Source organism: Furipterus horrens, unplaced genomic scaffold (assembly GCF_987537825.1).
Source record: "Furipterus horrens unplaced genomic scaffold, mFurHor1.1.pri manual_scaffold_8, whole genome shotgun sequence".
NCBI lineage: Eukaryota > Metazoa > Chordata > Mammalia > Chiroptera > Furipteridae > Furipterus > Furipterus horrens.
In genome coordinates, this window is record NW_028327178.1 from 24,514,867 (window position 1) to 24,535,032 (window position 20,166).

Below are 20,166 nucleotides of genomic sequence, written 5' to 3' on the forward strand. Positions count from 1 at the left end.
TATATATATATATATATATATATACATATTTATTACGCATCTAGGAGACATTAAGAAAAAGTGACATACATCATCTGCTTTCAAATATTTAATATTGTGACAATACCTTAATAGAAGAGCATCAGCATAAGAAGGAGATTTTCTAAAGAAACATATGAACAATAATATAATTATTTAATAAATACATGGCATGTATGTGTGTGGTGCTATACATATTACATTCTTATTACACAACTAAACTGTAGAATTCAAATTGAAATTCACATAACCATGTTACTAGGGCCCCATATTGAGACTCATGCATATTTATAACAACATAGGTACACATGTGCAAATGTTAATTTATCTCTAAAATACTATTCCTCAGAAAGAATTAGAGCAACATACCTTTAGGTTAGATTATTTAGATTAGAGAGATGAATTATGCCAGTGTAATCTTATTACTGGAAAGACAAGGAAAGTGTGTTAATAATAATTAGGGATAGTTTATTCAATAAATGAAGTTGGGAAAATTGAACAGATATATGCAGAACAATGAAACTAGACCACCTTCCTACACAGTGCAAGAATAAATTCCAAATGGATTAAAGAATTAAATGTTAGCCCTGAAACCATAAAAATTCTAAAAGAAAACATAGGCACTAAAATCTTGGACACTGCTTGTAGCAGTATTTTATATGATATATCTCCTCAGGCAACGGAAACAAAAGAAACCAGTAAGCAAATGGGACTACTTTAAACTGCATCAAAATTTTTACAGAGCAAAGAAGCCATCATCAATAACAAAAAACCCCACAGAGAGGGAGAATATATTTGCCAATACACCTGATAAGGGGTTAATATCCAAAATTTATAGAGAACTTACAAAACTCAACACCAAAAAAACCAAACAACCCAATTAAAAAATGGGCAAAAGATCTGAATAGACACTTCTCCAAAGAAGACATACAGATAGCCAATAGACATATGAAAAAATGCTCAATGTCACTAATCATCAAAGAGATGCAAACTAAAACTACAATGAGATATCATCTCACACCTGTCAGAAAGGCTACCATCAATAAAAAAAAAACAAGTGCTGGTGAGGATGTGGAGGAAGAGAAATTCTTTTGCACCATTGCTGGGAATGCAGACTGGTGCAGCCACTGTGGAAAGCAGCATGGGGATACTGTACCTCAAAAAATTAAAAATGGACCTGCCTTTTCATCCAGCGACCTCACTTCTAGGAATCTATCTGAAGAAAACTACAATACTAATTCAAAAGGACATCAGCACCACTATACTCATTGCAGTGTTATTTACAATTGCCAAGATATGGAAGCAGCCCAAGGGTCCATCAGTAGATGAGTAGACAAAACAACTAGGGGGCATTCACACAATGGACTACTATGCAGCCATATAAAAGAAGAACATTTTACCCCTTGTGACAGCATGGACGGAACTGGAGAATATTATGTTAAGTAAAATAAGCCAGTCAGAGAAGCCAATTAAGTCTCTAACAAATGCCATGTTATGTGAATCTATGTTATATGAAACAAAGAACTAGTACAAAAGGGGGGGGATGTTAGGTTCCAAAAATTAAAAAAAAAAAACATACTACTATATTTTTATAATTAAGAGAAATGTCGATATTAAAGTGATTTTCATCAAAAATATTACATATTAATATGAATTAAGTAATGTTTTCTTTGTCATCACTACTAAGCTCCATTAACTGAATGTGTTTTCTTTTTGACAGGATATCCTTATCCTCTGAACTTTCTTCAGCATTATCTTGATTTCTATTCTCTACTTTTTGTAAAAAATCTGTTATTTTAGATTGCTTGCTTTTAGCTGAGAGATCTTTATAAATTTCATTAAACGGTGCTAAGCACTTTTGAAGTTCTCTCTTAAACTTTGTGCTCCTTTCAGGGCAAGGATCTTCATTTAAGAAATGCGACTCTAACTGTTTGGCTAAGCGTAGGCCTTCCTTTACGCTTTTTAGAGTAAACCGTTTAACTTCTTCATCCTCGAAGTTATCTTGGCACATTCCAGATGTCATTTCCACCAGAATTGTTTCATCAGTTTCTTCTTCTACCAGCAATGCTTGGATATCTTCTACAGTCATATCGTGTTAGAGCAAAACCATGTTATAAAAGTACCGTTTTATACAGGGGTGGGGGTTCCCCAATTCTCTAACCATGTTACAGTGAAACCGTTTTATAGAAGTGCTGTGTTATACGGGGCATACCTATAACATGATTGCACTCATATGTGGAATCTAATAAACAAACTGATCTAACGAGCAAAATAGAGACACACTCATAGATAGAGAGCAGGCTGACAGCTGTGGGGGTGGGGTCAGGGGGTGGAGGGATTGAGCACAAAAGAAAAAGGACTCAAGGACACAGACAACAGTGTGGGGATATGGGTGAGTACAAGGGGAGTAAATGGTAATGGCAGAAAATACAATATAATTTTTTGTTAAAATGAAAAAGATATAATAATAATAGTCAGGGAGAATGATCACATGGGTAGGGGAGAAGAGAGAAGATGAAATGTCTGCAGAGAACATGAAAAGATAAACCTGACCAGAGCAGAGCAGCCATATTGAAGAATCATTTTTAAAAGCATGATTATACATTTTTCTAATAATGAAGCTGCCCTGTTTTGTATAAAGTCACTTTAACCATTGAGACTTGGTTACCAAGTACAGCCCCTAGAATGGTGAGTACACATGAGATAATTTTCAACCCAAGGATTTGAGTCTTACAGCAGGGAGTTAGTTTCCTATGAAAGGCCATCAGAGAAAGTGACATGTCCTCTTCCCTGCAGGTACAGATGGACTCTCAGACCCCTGGAGCCTGCAGCCTGCAGTTCCGAGAGACTTCCATAGCACCTCTGCTTGTCTAAGGATGTGGGCACCAGATTCTAACCATATTTTACATTCAGCCAATATAGCTCTGCACACAAAAAGGTAAGGAGTGCAGGCTTGATAAGCTTGCCTTTTGAACAAATAATTTGTCAGTCTGTGTTGAGAACTGGGATGTTACTAGTTCTGTGAAGTACTTTTAGTGCTATGAAAAGTGGTATACAAATAAAATGATTGATGTCCTGTCAATAGGAACTTCAGGAAGAGGATCAAACAGAGCAGTTTCTTTTGAAGTAGGGATGAAGGTGGGGGAAGAAGATGTTAGATTTTACTTTTCTATCTATCATAAACCCCAAAGCATCATTCCAGAGAGAAAAGAATCTGGTATCTGAACAAGGCAGAACACAATTTCTTAGCAGTAGACACATCCCAGTGAAAAATACAAAAGCTGGATTTGTAAAAAATCCATTCATGAGGATTTTATTGTAAATTTTTTCCATCACTGGAATGATGTTGGCAGGAATGTTTACATATCTTCAAGCATTTTTATTTTCTGCCTCCACTTTTCATGGGGTTTTAAACTTTCCTTTTATATGGTCAGGTTACTATTCCTTAGGCATGTGGCTGTGAAAAATATTAATAAGATAATTTAACAAATTGCTGGATATAAAATTTATATTTCAATAACTTGCATTTCTATAAGATAGGTATATTGGAAAAATGTAAAAAAAAAATAACATAATACACTATACAAGCACCACAAATTGAAGATAAGTATAAATCTTTAAAAACATAGAATTTGCAAGCCCATAATATGGGGAAATGTATAGATGTTTATTAGAAGACATTAAAAATATTTAAATAAATGAAGTCATCTATGATACTTATAGATAATAGGATGCAATACTGGAAAGATGTACTTTTCCTTAAAATGAATGAACTATTGCTGCAGTACAATTTTAGTAAAAAATCCCAACAGGCTTCTTTTTTTTTTTTTTTAATGATCAGTTAATTCTAAAACATGTGAGGAAAAACAAAGTGCAAGAATAAACAATACATTCCAGATACCAAGAATGATAAAAACATTACCAAGTATCAAGATTTATTATGAAGTTATTGTGATTAATCTGGGGGTGGGGGCGTGAAATGAAGGAGAGGTAATGAAGAGAAAGAGCCCTACAAAGTTAAAAACAGACCCAGGTCTTGAGGGAAGTTGATTAATGACCAGGTGTACTGCTACATAGTCTGGGAGAAAACAACTTCAGTAAATTTTGCCAGTACAAGCACTCATCCATAAAAATGTATTTGGATCTCTACTTTACACTATTAATAGTGTAAATAATTAATAGGAATTATTGATGTAGGTTAAAAATTAAAAAGTAAATGTCAAAATATAAAGACAAAAAATATAAAACAATATAGAAAAGTACCTTAAAGATCTTGGCATAAAAAATAATTTATTAAACAAGACTTAATATGTAGAACCATTAAAGGGAGAATCTATAAATATCAATCTATTAAAATTAGCATTCCCATTTCTCCAAAAGGTTATTAAGCAAATAAAAAGATACACTGCAAACTGGAGGAAGATATTTTATACATATATAACTAATGAAGGTTATATATAGAATATATAAAGAACTCCTATTAATGAGAGGACATGTTTTGTGGGGATGTGAGAAAAAAGATTTTGAAACACACAGGCACACAGGCACACATGTACATGAGCACACACACAAACACACTGAATAATCAATAGGCATTTTATAGAAGAGGAAGGAGAGATATCTCAAAGTGATATGAAAAGACCCTCAATTTGTCAGTAATCAGCACAGTAAAATGTGAAATCTCTTTGAGGAAATATTCCATGCCAAGTACACTGGGAGGAAATCAGCAGAAGTCAGGCAAGCATTGATGCTGTCTATGGAAACTGATTTTTACATTCTGCCGGTGGGAGCAGATATTGATACAATCACTTTGGCAAATAATTTGGGATTCTTTTCATTAAAAGAGATGATTCTCACACCTTAAGATCCAACCATACCATTCTTATTTATGTATCCTAGAGAAATCCTTACATGTGTGTACTTGAGGATTGCACAAAAATATGTGTTACCATAACTGTATGTATTAACATCACAAATATTTGGGCCTTCCACAAAGAAAATGGTAATTACATTGCTCTAAAATTATACAATGTAATTCTCTAAACAAGTTAAAATAAAGCAAAGCTATGGTGCTATCTCAACATAGATAGGACATCTGTATCCGTATCTACAACCATCAAAGCTAGTATACAGATTTATCTATTCACTTATTGAACATGCATTCTATATTTAGTGCACATGTTTTTGTTTTTATGTATATTACCACATTGTTTAGATATGAGCTTCAAATTGAGATAATTTCTTGTCCAAGTCTGCAATGTTACAAAACCAGAGCAGGACCGGTCCTTGACTGTCAATCACTTGAGCCTTAGCACAGGGCAAACATCTCTTTCACAGCATCCCGGGCTTGTAGTCACCTTTACTCCACTGCATTCAAGAACTCACAGTATATATTTTTCTAATTGCAAGACAGCTTATTGCTAATGAGAAGAAGCTTCATTTTTATATTTATTCTTTTTAGCTTTACATGTCCAGTGTGACTTCATATTCTTAGTGCTAAACCTACTTCTTCAAATATGTAGGGTATGTGAGATTGACTGCTTGATAATGATATCAATCATCTTTCTCCTATTTTGGATTCTCTCTAGTTGTCCTTAAAGAGGATGCTCAAATCTAGTTCCAAAATTTTGGAAGACAGTTGAGCAGCTCAAAAAACAATGATAGAAATGTGACAGGGTATTTGATCTGAATGTTATAGGTCATTCTCTCTCATTAATCATTATAGGTTCATCCTGTGATGAGGAATTGGGAACAAAATCTTCTAATGTAGGGTCTGTGTGAGCTTGACAAGATTTGGAAATGTAGGATATTTTTTATTGCATTAGTCCAAAATTATAACAGCATTTTTATCAAAGAAGACATTTCAAATTATAATTCTGGAGTTTCAATGTTATTTGCAATAGCAATCTCTACTGAAGATGAGGTAAACAATGCTGTCTGTCACAGAGAGTTACCAGGAAATAGACTGACTCAAATTGTTTCCAGGAAGTCTGTTGGGTAGTATTTTTTGGAAACAAAACCTTTAAGAGGATAAGGGAAGCATTTGGGTTGAAGGAAAAGTTAAAATCTGATGTGGTTTCAACAGAACCCTCGACCAACTTCACAGAGAGTTCTGGAGTAGAGATGGTTGCTAGAACAGTGTCTTGACTCGAGGTACTAATATTCTGATGTTAAATAGTCATTGGATGTGTTCTGAGCCTGGGGAGGGGTTGACCTTGGAGCATGGACGGTCTTCATCATAAGGCAACTTCCAGAGAAGAGAATGTCGCAGGGAGCCAGGAAAATAAGAGTTGTGGTCCTGTCGGATTCAGATTGATTTTTGCTCAATTAAACTCAAAAATTTTAATGTGCCTCAGTTTATTTTTTAACTTTCCACATTGAAAAACTATATAAATTATTTTCTTAATTAAGATTTTGGCATTTTACTTGGATCATCTCAGCTAGTTGTTATTGTTTTTGAGAACTTCGCAATAGCTGTTAAAATGTTTTAAATGCTAAACATTTTTAGCTTGGTAGTTTTAGTTACAGGAACCAGAAAGTGGTGTAACAACCACCACCAATGTTTATTTTATTAAAAATTAGTTTAAATGCTTCCACATAATAACAGTGGTTATCTCTGGGTGCAGGAGAATACATTATTTTTATTTTTCTCTTTGTGCCTTTTTGTATTCCATACTTATTTTCAATTTGCATGCATTATTTTTACATTAAGGAAAATCAGTACAATTTATTACTTTTGATATGGAAAAGTGTCAGGAATAATACCCTGTAGCAACATATACTTACTTCATTGATTTGTAAAAATCTACATTATAGGAATTCACTTATTTGCCTCATGGGAAAGTGTTTTTTTGTCCAGCTTTACACTCTATGATTCTGAAGGAATTTTAAGTAGCAGTGTTACATTTGATTATTTTTAAGTATCATGCAAATAAAGACGAATTAGTGAAAATAGACTAAGTTTATACTGATATAAGAACTAACCACCAAATCTCCATAGATATCCTGTGTGTGTGAATGTGGGATGTGTGTGTGTGTGTGTGTGTGTGTGTGTGTGCGTGTTCTCTTGGGGCAGGGATGGCTCTGGCTCACAGTACTCACTGACTCACTGACAGAGAAAAGAGGGACTGGAGAACTTCTCAGCCAGAAGTGAGATCACTTCTGCTCGCTTTTCATAAAACAGACAGTCCACAAGTCTCACCCCATGGGGGAAAACAAAAGAGAGAAATGCTGCCTTTTTTAGGTTTAGGAACGAAAGGAGAGTTGACTGCTGGTGAACAGTAAGATGGAAATCAAATAAGGTATTTTTCTTTTTTCCTGGATTATAAAGGAATTCCAGAGCTGGATGCCATTTTGGAAAAATTGCTCTTCTGTATTTTTAATCTTGTAGTGGTCTTGGTTTCCCCCTCAAATTAAAAGGATTAAAGAAAAAGGACATTCCTTTGATTCCTTTGACATTTATCAAACAGTGCCGATTAGAGGAGGACAAATGAGAGATAATGTATGTAAAGCACTTTGACTAGCTCAGCAGGAAGAAGCCATCTACATTCAAGGCACTTTAAAAAAATATGCTGATGAAACAAGCCCTAGAAAGATAGAGCAAAAGAGAAAAGGCACAATTATTACACACACACCTACCCCCATCAATTTCCCAAGGACCAAGAAGAACAAAACTCCAATGTTGCCATCTTGCGGTATTCCATACCCAGAAGTTGATTGAATTCCGGCACTTCAGCAACTATGGGCAATCCCACGAGATCAATAGTATCATATCAAAGTAGCAGACTCTACCTCTGGAATCCCTAGGACGCTGACAAGGACGTTGTCTATCTCAGTAATTTTAAAAGTCCTCATGATTACCATCTCCTGTAAGTAATCAGTGTCCCTGTTGACTGGCTAGATTTGCATATGAAATACATCATACAAATAGGTAAGTCCTTTCCATGTGTTTATGGAAAATGAGTCCTTGGAGAGTAAAAACTCATTCCTAAACTGAAGAGGTAAGATTTTGCATATGGAGTGGAGATGCATGTCTGGCAGTTTGTGACAATATGAATAAATCTCCGTATAGAGAATTTCTGTAAGACAAGATAAAAAGAACAACAACAAAAAATGATGGACAGGGGAAGAACTGCATGTTTTATCCAAATGCTCACGTGACTTTAGGAAGGGCTCCTTCCTTTTTATTGTATTATCATCTCCCTTTCCATTTTCTTATACAGAAGAGATAACATTGGGCTTTGTTTAGAAAACGCTCTACTTTCTTTAGGACCGATTTAAAAATCTGTAATTGAGAGGATTCTACTAGATAATCATTAATGTCCTTCAGTGATCTAATGTTTTTCATTTACATCATCATCATAAAATGACAGGCAATATCATAAAATCAAACATTTCAGTCATTTTTGTAGTAGCCTGCCAAATTTAGAGGTGAGATTTATGCTTCAGCATGGACTACCTCTTTTGAATGTGATGACATGATCTCTTCCCAAATTATGTGGTCATATTTAGGAACTTTATAATGCTGCCAAGAAATGTTTCTTTCTGTCTTTCTGAGTCTCTGACACAACAAAATTTTCTCTAATGCACAGATTCTTGAGAGTATTTAACTGTGTCGGGGAGTAAAACATTTTACTTTACCCTTATAGGTTCTTCTGACTGGTCTAGTAATTAAAATAATATAAGACAGTTGAAGAGGAAAAATAATTATATACATACAGGAGCCTCACATAGATATGAGAGAGTCAAAGACAGTCAGGCAATTGAGGCTTATATTATATATCTTCCTGAGCTAAAGAAAAGAGTGGTCTGGAACTCCATTGAGAAGGAAGACAATTAACAGGAAAATTGCAAGGACAAATACTTGTCACACCATGCAGAAACAGTGGAGACACAGAGAGAACTTTGTACTACAGGCCTGGCCAGTCTCCCCTGGGCCCGCCACACCTAGCCCATTTTCTTCGTAGTTATCCGTGATGACAGATCTCTTCCTGCTGTAGAACCTTTGTTCTAAATTCTTTTACGCAGTAAATTATCTGCCTATAATAATCCTTATGCCAAAAAGACATAGTATTTGGTGGTGGCAACTCTGTTCTCCTACAAGTGCTATTTCGTTGTCAGGCTGAATGTCAATGTGACTTGGGAAGTGGCATCTCACACAAGCTATGAAATATAACAAAACTTTCTGAACAAGGTTTATATAAAAATGAACAGAAAAGATGAATTTCTTTTCTTTCATGACCATTTCCTCTTTCTTAGTCTTTTTTTTTTTTTCTTTTTGACAAGAGCAATCAGATTGGTCATGTGATGTGCTGCCCTATGTTTTTCTTCTGACTGGTATCACAAGATATTAATTTAGTGTGATTATTTGCATCTCTCCCCCTTTTCAACATCAATCAGATGACTGTCATGTTTATGTAGAGTGAGTTACTCTGTTTAATAGAAAAAGCAGTGTGGTATTCAAGGAAGTCATGGAGAATTATCTAGACCCCACAGGACCCGTGAAGATCCCAAAGTACCCCCTACACTGATTGAAGGTATCTTTGACAGGTTACAATGGACCCTAAGAATGAATTAGTTATTATAATTAAGATGAGGGCATCCTCTCACTCTCTTCTTACACACATCTCCACAAACACATTTCTTTTTACAGCCACAGTGATTCTTTTTTCTTTTATTAAATTATAATTAACTGTTGTTTTTTTTTTTTTAATTTACTCTCCAAAGAGGGAGGGGCAAGATATTACATCATAACTAGCTAACTCTTTAGCACTTAGCTCATTATTTAGATGTTAGCTGAACATAAAGCTTCTATTCTTTTCCAGAGCCTGAGAGCTTCAGGAAAGTGGATTCAAGATCTCGGAGTGATGGCACTGGCTTGTGACAAAAGAGCTCTGTTCATATTCTCTTTCTTTCTTTTTTCTCCCCCCACAAAGAAAGGGTTGTACTAACTTAGTTCTTAATGACTGGAGAGAAGGGACTACATGTTGATGAAAACAAAATATTAAAAGGCAAAACTCATACAGCATTCTGGAGAAAGCTAACCCTTGAAATCAATAGATTCTCATCTTTCTTGGAGATAAAGTACTACTCAGTTTAAATTTCAGCCCATTCTTTAACACTGTTTTTATAAAATAAAATATTCTTTTCTCATTTTCTCATAATCGCAAGTATTTTTATTTTCTTAACTTTAATAGACTGAAGGTAATTTTGCTATTTCCCTATTTGAAAAATATGAAAGACATTCCTATAATGTGGCTAATCAAAGGCTATTACAAAGCAGGTAACTATCCTGGATATTTCATCGGAAAGGTAGTTTGTTTTTATATAGGTATTGAATAAGACTGGTCTCTCTCCAAGTTTTTACTCATTTATTTTTAGTTACTTTGTTTATATAATGTGATATGCAAATTATAGCTAGCTGAGCTTGAAGGAATCTCTGGCTCCCTCTCCTGATACTATTCCATTGGCAGTTTGCTGTTACGTATTTTCATAATTAAGAAGCAATGTGTTCTCAGCACCACATGTCCTACAATCTTCCCCCAAAAAACAAAGATACATGTATTGCATAGTCAGGAGAGCACTGCCTTCCTCAGGCCAAGTGTGCAAAATGAAATTGAAATAAAAAACTATCAGTGACCTGGCACTGGCTCCTGGCAATGGGAAAAGATCCTTCACTCTTGGACCTATTAGTGATGCGATGAATGGGCACATCCTTTACACACTTCTTCTTCCTCTTATGATAACAGTTTTGTAGAGCTGCTCTCTGGTCCAGCCTCACACAGGTCATACAATCTCTTAAAACCATTTTGATGTACAATTGGAAATAATTAACTTCCTTTTCTCAGAAATTGAATCCTCAAGTATTTTCCTAGTTTCAGCTTTTTTCTCTCCATTTTTTTTTTTTTTAAGTACAGATGGTAGTAGGATGAGTTTTAAGATAGTAGCAGTTTAGAACAAACTGTTTCACAGAATGAGGAAATCCGAGAAATTTAGAATTTGACTGAATTTCAGAAATTGTGCTATCCTATAGATGTTAGGACGGGATTCTGCAAAGCACTCAAGGAGCACAGCTGGGAGTAGGAAGGGATCTGGGCACCGTGGGTTCCCCTTCTTTACTTAACTAGCAGGGCCATGCTTCTGTCTACCCAGTACTTGCAGGGTCTGTGAAAGAAAATTTCTTTGAAAAAAAATATTTCATTACTACAAAGATAAGCTATATGAGTATGTGTGTGTGTGTGTATGCTTATATATGTATATATATGCTTAGATATGTTTATATATATATGCTTTTAAACCATTGATTTAACAGATCTGTTCACTTCCAAGTTGAAGGAACAATGTCCCAAAGTTGTCTCAATAAACATGTAAGAGTCAAGACTGGAAATCTGCCCTCCTGGTACCCAATTCTGCTTTCTTTTTCTCCCATGTCACACTGCCTTTTTTTCCATATGACATGGGCTTTGTTGCTTGGCACTAAGCCAGGAAAGACTGGGCTGGTAGAACAACTGGTTCTAAGCCAGGGGGCTGGGGGAGAGGGTGTGGATAGGGAAGGGTATAGTACTGAGAAGGAATAAGAATCCCAGTACCTTTAGTGTCCTAAAGACTGCCTAAGTGGGGCAGAATGAGCATGTGACAGACAGAATCAGATACTTGTTTCACTTCGATGAGAAGAGGCCTTGGGAGAAGTGAATTTCTCCTATAGGTGAGAAACAGCACATGGAGAGGCTTTCTTCTCAGCCAATGCTGTTCGTTGCAAGAGAGCAAGAGTGATAGTGGGCAGAGGGGACAGGATCCTTGGTGCGCAGTGGGCAAACATGACGATCCTTAACCTTCCTCTAGGCTCTTCTACTTTCCCGTGATCTTTGCCTTCCTCCTCTGTATTAATTAGCACTTTTCACTTACATCATCATATTTTTCAACACTTATGCATTGATTACATATTTTGGGCTATATATTCAAATGAGTTCAAATCCGTTCACTTGATGACTGATTTCTTGAAGGAGGGGCAAATTGTTGCTTCATAGCCTCTGGGGCACTTCTCACAGTTCTAGTCACTGCCCAAAGAATGCATGAGGGTATTTTTCTCAATCAATTTTACTGTCAATAAAATTAAAAGTGGACAATTTAAACAAACAATTATGCGTGCCAGTTGTCAAGAGGAATGCAGAATTCTTGTGGACAGATTGCCTTAATGGCCTTTTTGACAAAGCCAGTTAGATCTCAGAAAAAGCAGAGTTCAGCTGTCTTCACAGCTGAGCCCAGGGCGGGCGAGCCATGTCCCTGGCTTTCAATCTCAGGCTGGTGTTTGCTCCCTCTGCTCTGGTGAGCGCTTCTGTTTGCAGCAGGCCCCATGACATTACCATACATAACAATCTGTCACTATTATTCATGGCTTTTCTCCAGTCTCTATACTTGTGACATTGCCATTAAAGAGATTCAGTGGGCTTAGTAGCTCTTTAAAAAATAAATAATTGAAAGCTAAATTATATTAAACCGGGCCAATGCTGACCCCTTCACCTCCGTCCATTGCTATCTCCTTAAATGTATTCCTTCTTAAATCATATTGTAATTTGAAGATGCTGAAGTCTAAGTTTTTTGACTCAAATGCAGTTTCTTCTGATGCATAATTCATTTTCACTTTGTTACTGGTGCTGCACACGCAATCGCTTTTTTTGGCAGCTAAATGCAGGATGAAATCAACAACTCTGTAGAGGGTGAGGAATCGGAGTGGACATCTTGGCGGAAGAAATATTAAGCATGTCACAATGTTTTGTACTCTGTCGGGTGAAATGGAGACAAAAACTTCCAACAACCCTCAAGTTAATGTGAGCGAATGACATTTTACGGCTGAAAATTATCTACCACTGATGTCATGCTGATGTTGCATTTAATTATTCTGCACATCACAGAAGACGATGACTTTTGAATGTTTTCAAGCCTGACAATTATTTGATGAGCATCTTCTTCGAGTTTTGCTGTTGTTAAGAAAGAGAATGCTCTCTGGTTTCCCTGTCACTTTTAAAGGATTAGATTCCCCAATGAAAACATATGAACTTAAAACAAAGAGAAAGTAGGTAGCCTGGAATGTCTCTGAGTAACCAGGTTGTCAACATACAAACTTGAATGTCTGGAAAATTACATAAATTTAGACCTGCAACAAAGGCAACTAAATTATGAAGCAAAATGACCTAATATCATACAAAGTCAAAGAAATTTCCATTTATTGAGCTCTATAAAAAAATACGGTTTCTTCAAAATAAGTTCTGAAATTAGTAAAAATTTGCTTCTGGTGACTTACACTGCTTTTTTTTTTTCCATGAAAGATCATTGTAAACACATTAACATATAAAACTTAATGGCATTTGTGCTAAATGAATACCAGAGAACATTTTAAGTGCTTAATATTTTTTAAAAATAAGATAAATGTAATGAGGGAGCACCAGCATAAGGAATGCTCTACCATATTACCATATTTCTACTCCCTCTGCCCTCATTTCTACCTATTTATTAGGTACTAATCACCTGATTAGGACCTGGGATGTGAGCGCTCCTAATGCATGGGTATTTATCCACTGGTTAGAATTACAGTATGGACCACTATGAAGAAGACTGTATTCAAGTGTGTGTGCATATGAATGTATGTATGTGTGTGTTTGTGTGCGTTTAGAGTGCATGAGTAGGAGGATAGAGAGTATCCCTCATATTTCTACTAATTAAGTTGCCACCTTTGGGGTATGTTTACTGGACTCTCCAACTCTATTGCATTGGCTCTTTTTGAATTCCATGAAAGAAGACAGCTAAAGACAGATTTTCAGAAGTAAAGGGAAAACAACCTGAAAGGTTAACTGGTTAGAGGGATTGTTTGATCAGGGCTGATTAAAAGAAATAAATCTTTGTAACTTGATGTAAGGACAATGAGTGGTCAAGGCAGGGCACAAAGGGGTATATTGTCCTTTTCCTTTCTCATGGATCCAGAGTGACAAATTTGAGATGGAAGAGATTTAAGAGGTTCAAGGCTAGCTTGGGGATAAAATTTAATAAATTGGATAATATATTTTTATTGAATCCTGCAATGGGGAAGCCCTGTGCTAGGCACTAAAGCAATACCAAAACACTGAAAGACAACCTGAAGCACTAGCTGAACTTTTTAAATAATAACAAATAACTCAAATTCTTGAGACGTTGAATGTACAGTACCAGAAATCTCAAATGAATTCTTCAAATTACCCACCCCATATTGCAGGAATCAGAAATCCCTGATAAGCCACAGGTAATTCAAATTATTTTATCAAGCTCTTTTAGTTTCATTAATGTTAATTCATAGTTTTCTTCTTTGGAGATGTTTCACCAAGCCAAGAAAATTGACCCCTCTACTTGGGTATATGTGTGTGTTTTCTGGCTTGTTTATCCAATCTAGTAGGAAGGAAAATTGTTCTTAACAGATCAGCAGAGATTTCCCAGGAAGTAGACTGATTTTTGGCCCAGATAATTTAACAGCTGTGAAGGCAAAAATAGTCTCTTGAACACCATGGCCCTTCCTGGGCTTGACATTTCTGGATATCGGTATGGATTTCTGATACTTAGTAGTCAATAATCCTGTTACTAAGAAATGGAGGTTCTCGAAGTAGGTCCAGTCAAGCGAATGGTAGTATGAGTTTTCTTGTTCTTGTCGGCTTTTTCCCCACTCTCTCTTCCGGCATTCTTGTCTCTCTCTTGCTTTCAATTTACTGTACTGCATCTTCTCCTGCAAAGACTTGTTCAAAAAACCTCTCTGTCCATATGACTAAGCCAGGTGACAAGTGGCATGGGTTATAGTGTTAATATTTTCCATTAAATATGAATTTGCAAAGTCAAAACAAAATCCTTCAGGAGGAGAATGGGATGTCCAGAGTATTAAAAATAATTTTGAAAGTCCATGTTATCATAGAGCTTGTCAAGTGCACATAGTTACTTGAATACTGCCTACGCATGAAGTCCAGCTTAATTATAAGTCAACTCAAGATGGCCTTATTCTCGAAGGAGGAACTATAGACACACTCTACTTGATTTGAAAGAAAATAATAGACACATAGGGCTACTTAAATGCTTTGAGAAGGCCAGGGATATAGTCACTCTACTTGAAATCTAAGATAAAAGAAAAGTCATGCTTAATAGGACAGAAAAGTGAGAAGGTGATTGCATTCCCTTTAAAAAGCAATGTTCTAGTAAAATTACCTATTTCGCGATAACCAATTTAATCTCCTTAATTTTTAGTGGCAATGGTTCATCATCTCTCCTCAGTCTTCTTGACCCCTTTACAGAATGAGAATCCATTCTTATTCCTCCCTTTGCTCTCTAGTGTAGGGATCAGTCAGTTTTTGAATAATCCAAATGAAGATTTTTAAAAAATATTTCAAAGAGTTGTAATAACAAATATTCCAAAAGATATAAAGAAGAATATGCAAAACATATGCAAGAAAGACCATGTCTATCCCATAAAGCATAAAACACTTACTCTCTGCCCTCTTATATAAAAAATTTGTCAGCCCTTGCTCTAGTAGGTAGCAGCTAACATGACTAGTAGGACTAGAAGTAGGAATCTGTCTAGTGCAGTGGTTCTCAACCTTCCTAATACTGCGACCCTTTAATACAGTTCCTCATGTTATGGTGACCCCCAACCATAACTAAAGCATAGTGATTAATCACAAAAACAATATGTAATTAAATATGTATTTTCCAATGGTCTTAGGCGACCCCTGTGAAAGGGCCATTCAACCCCCAAAGGGGTCACGACCCGCAGTTTGAGAACCACTGGTCTAGTGGGACTATTTAAGTATGAATAAGATTTATGGAAAAGAAAGAAATAGCCAAATTTGGGGAGGCTGGTGAATTGTTTTAAAAAAACAAAAACATTTAATCAAACAGTGAAGTTAGAGAAGGCAATAAAAACTAATACAGGGAGGATCTGATCTTCAGAGAGAGTCATAGAACATGAAGACACTACAAAACAAAGATTTCAGATGTGTCATGAATGGACTGTATGTGTAGTACTAAAACCAATGGGAAAATACCAGAAGTTGTGGAATGATGGTATTTAAAATTCACACTAACTCAAACCTCTATTATAAGCACAAGATACTAAACTGAGAATATAACCCAAATTTACTGCCAGAATAGGGCAAGAGGTAGAGAAACTCGTGGCCTAGGACTGTCAAGCTACTTGAGCAAAAGAATTGGGGACTTTGAATATAAGTTCAAAAGTTCAACATGGACCCATTGGTTGAATTTAAAAAGAACTCAAAGGAAAAAAATGAGTTTCCTAATACCATCTTTTTTCCTTAGTTTTAAATAGCATCATTCACTCCCAAATGTGTATGCTCAATTAGAATGTTTCCATTTGTGTTCTGCCAGCATGTAAAATGCAATACTCTAAAATTTAAATTATCACCTTGTTCAAGAAATTGCCCCTGTTCTAGACCTTCTGAAACAGACTTTATTCTGTCCACTACCACCACCCCTTCCAGATGACAATCAATGTGTGGACAGCTGCCTTAAGAGTCACCTTGACCCTTTTTGAGTGTAGTTCAGCAGAGGAATCCATCATTCTGCCCAGTATTGTCTCAAATCATTTCAAGATAAAAGTGGTATGTGTCTGTCTGTAATATCTGAAAAGCAAACAAAGGTAATATTGTGTGATATATAGCAAATTCCTTTCAAAAGCCTGAATAAAATCAACAAAATAAAGGTATATTAGGAAGAGAAATGGCAAATTATAAAAAAAAAGTCTATATTAGTTGACTTCGACTGCTTTAATATTATAAACCTAATTAAAATTCCATAAATACATGACAGGCTCCTCCATTACAATCATGTCGTCTCCCACTGTCTGTTGAGCCATTGCCTAGATAGTAAGCCACGTGACACTGAGATAGAGATTTGAATGAGGTATGTATGTGGTCCAAAATGGACTACAGGGATCTTATGAGCATCCAGATCCCCAAAGGAAAGAAAGCCATATGAAAGGAGTAAGAATAAATCATATATGTCCATCAGAAAACCAATATAAAACACCACTGAAATGAGCATCACACACGCAAAGAGCAGCTATCCTGTAAAACTCATTCCTTCATCTAATGATGATACAAGGATTGATGTTCCACCGTAGCCACCTTTCTGATTCTACCAGTCAGGATGGAAAATTAATCTTGTTATTTTATGAATCCCAAGGTCACACCATTTTGTACCCAGCTTATTCATTCACCTTCATCACTTAACTTCAGGGGCTTTTAATCGTTAAAAAAAAAAATTGATCCTGGAATCTCTTACATTAAAAACATTCTCCTTGACCCTGTCACACATGCCCAAGAGCCTTGTATGGTAATGTAACCTATTAGACACAAAACAATGTTGAATATAATATTTCTTTTTACCTAAGAAACTGCAGTTTTGTGCATGGGCATGAGAGGGAATTTAAGCTACTGTTCTCAGCGCTTGAGAGGATCTCTTTCCTTCTAGGAGACAGGCTCTGAAATCCTGTCTTTGGAAATCTGTCCCTTTGTCTATGCCTTTCTCCTTGCAGAAGCTATCTTTTTAAAATTCAAACATCTCTGGACAAATTATCAAACATAATATGTATCCTTTAGTAAGAATAATTTTCCTAGTTCGCATTCTCTCATTATCAGGAAAATCATCATAGTGTGAGAACATTATTAATCTGAAAGGAAGAGAAGATGGGTCATGGAAAAGGGCACGGATTTTGAAGGAATAAGGAGAAAAAAAAGACAAACTTCAATGACCTCACAAATTTAGAAGGGTTTGTTCTGGCCTTTCCATTTTTGGTGGTACTTCCCTCGCCTCCCAGAGGTTAAAACTGGATGATTTTTCTCTTCCTTTTAAAATAGTGTTCAGCAAGCACGGCACATGTGTGAGGTATCAAAAGGGAAGAATGCTACAAGCTCTCAAAGGGGTGGTGGAAATTATAGGTAGTGAAAATGTAATTATCCAACTTGGAGTTTTTCCAGGCCGGATCCACCTGATCAGAGACATTAGAGCAAATGCATTACACTTTTAAAAAGTCTCCTGCCGGGCTCACTGAATGAGAGTAATATCATATTGCCTATAGTTCTGGTAAATAAAAAGCATCATTAACAATAACACAAAGTGAAGAGCCTGCTGAAATGATGTACTGTATTTAGCCATGATGGTGCATCAAAATCGTGAGCCTGGCTTTGGAAATGGGTGGACGCACTGGAGGGGCAAACAGTAATGATTAAAAAATGCACTGAGAGCAGGAGCAAACTCTTTCCAACTTCTTGTAGAAACTTTCCTATTCAGAGGCAATCATACCCAGAAACGTATTCCATTTCAGGAGAGCCTGTTGTACTGAACACATGAATAAAAATGTTCTATGTGCCACAGTCTCATCGACAGGTCCCTGGCTGGGGACAAAGTGAGCATATCTGGAATGAAAAGAGGCTCAACAATGATTGGAGAACAATGTAGGTGTCATTCCTTGTTCCCAAAAGATTTATTTCAATAAAATTCAACAAACATCTTTAATGTGTAGGTATTGACCATGATATGATATTATGAGTTCTAAAAGAAGTGTGACATACTTCCTGTTCTCAAAGTGATTATGATCTACTTGGGGGATATTGTAATTATAACTACAATATGGGAAATAGGTTAATCATCAAGTGTCCCATTATCAAAATAAAATAGACATATATAAATGTGCTATGTGAATAGAGTGAGGAGGCTTTATGAACAGTGGATGGCATCAATACAGACAATAATGAGGAAGTTTTGAATTTAAACAAAAATCAGCTGATAGCTGCTGGTAGCAAAAATATAGCCTCCCAGTTGTTTATGGCTACTGTCCGTTCTGTTTGGACAGTGTTGTAACTGGGTAGGTAACTTAGATTTGCACATATCGAAAAGGAAGCACGAACAGCGTATGTACTATGTCTATGTATAACATACCTAATATGTTATATGAAAAAGAAGAATCAGATGTTTTATATTGAGGTCTGTATCTATCCATCAGTCATATTCATGTAACTGTAATATCTATCAACTAGTTAATTTACAGTGTGCCCACTATGTATAATTGTGTTATCATTTCCAGATGAACAAGCAATATCATTGAGAATGCAACTGGTCAGGGACCCTCCAGAGAGAAAGAGAAGGCGACAAAATTTGTTCTCACTTCTGCTGGGCTCAAAACTTAGACTTTTTCCTGCAACCAAGTTACTCATATAGACCTGCCAAGGACAGGAAGAAGTTCTGATAAAAATATTGAGAGAGCCCTGGCAGAGCTCAGTTGGTTGGAGCGTCATCCTGTACACCAAAAAGACTGAGGGTTCAATTCCTGCTCAGGAGGGCACATACCTAAGTTGCGAGAGGCAACCACTCAATGTTTCTCTCTCACATTGATGTCTCTATTTTTCCTTCCCTCTCTCCCTGCCCCAATCTTCATCATCATCATCTCTCTCTCTCTCCCCTTCCTCTCTCTCTAAAATCAGTAAAATATATACTCAGGTGAGGAATATATATGCTCCTCAGAGAGAGAGAGAGATGTGTGAATCATGCTCAATTGATTATATGCTTGTATGAGACTTGGCTAGAGTTTTGTATTATAGAAAGTAAAAGATGAAGAATAGTAAGTCCTAGATAGTGTCATGTGAGAGAAGCAGAATTGTCTTCTCCATTACCGAAGGCATCAGTAACAGTCATGAATCCTTTAGGCCTTGCAGTTTCTTCAACGAGTCTGTATTTTCAGATTAAGTATTCTCTAGGAAAATTAACCTCAAAAGTAAATACATCTTAATGAGAATGGGTTTGTCAAGTCACTTCTGTCCGTGGTTGGCATGACTTCAGGTAGCATGAAAGCACTGCTATTCCCAGATGTATGTACTTTCTCAAATGGAAAACTGAGAAGCACACAAAAGAAAAAAGGGTGGAAAGTTGACATTCTCTTCTTTAAAGTGGATCTGTGACCCACTTTGGTGACCATTGATCTAGTTTTTAATCTTCATTTACTTTTGAAGTGTAGAAATCCTAATCAATTCCTAGCATCCTGAGCAATTCAGCAATCTATAAACAAGTCAGGGACATCTCTGCATCCTTAATCATGCTTTTAATATTTTTTTCCTTGAGTGGGTTTCC

At 36.2% G+C, this 20,166-nt stretch overlaps 1 long non-coding RNA gene across 2 annotated transcripts in view; it reads left to right on the top strand.

Moving 5' to 3' along the window:
• Positions 1-20,166, top strand: part of LOC150002636 (uncharacterized) — a 147,517-nt gene that overhangs the window by 8,345 nt on the left and 119,006 nt on the right. For both annotated transcript variants that reach the window (XR_016512629.1, XR_016512630.1), the window contains exon 2: positions 2,815-2,956. This is a non-coding gene — a long non-coding RNA (uncharacterized LOC150002636). The remainder of the gene's footprint in view (positions 1-2,814; positions 2,957-20,166) is intronic.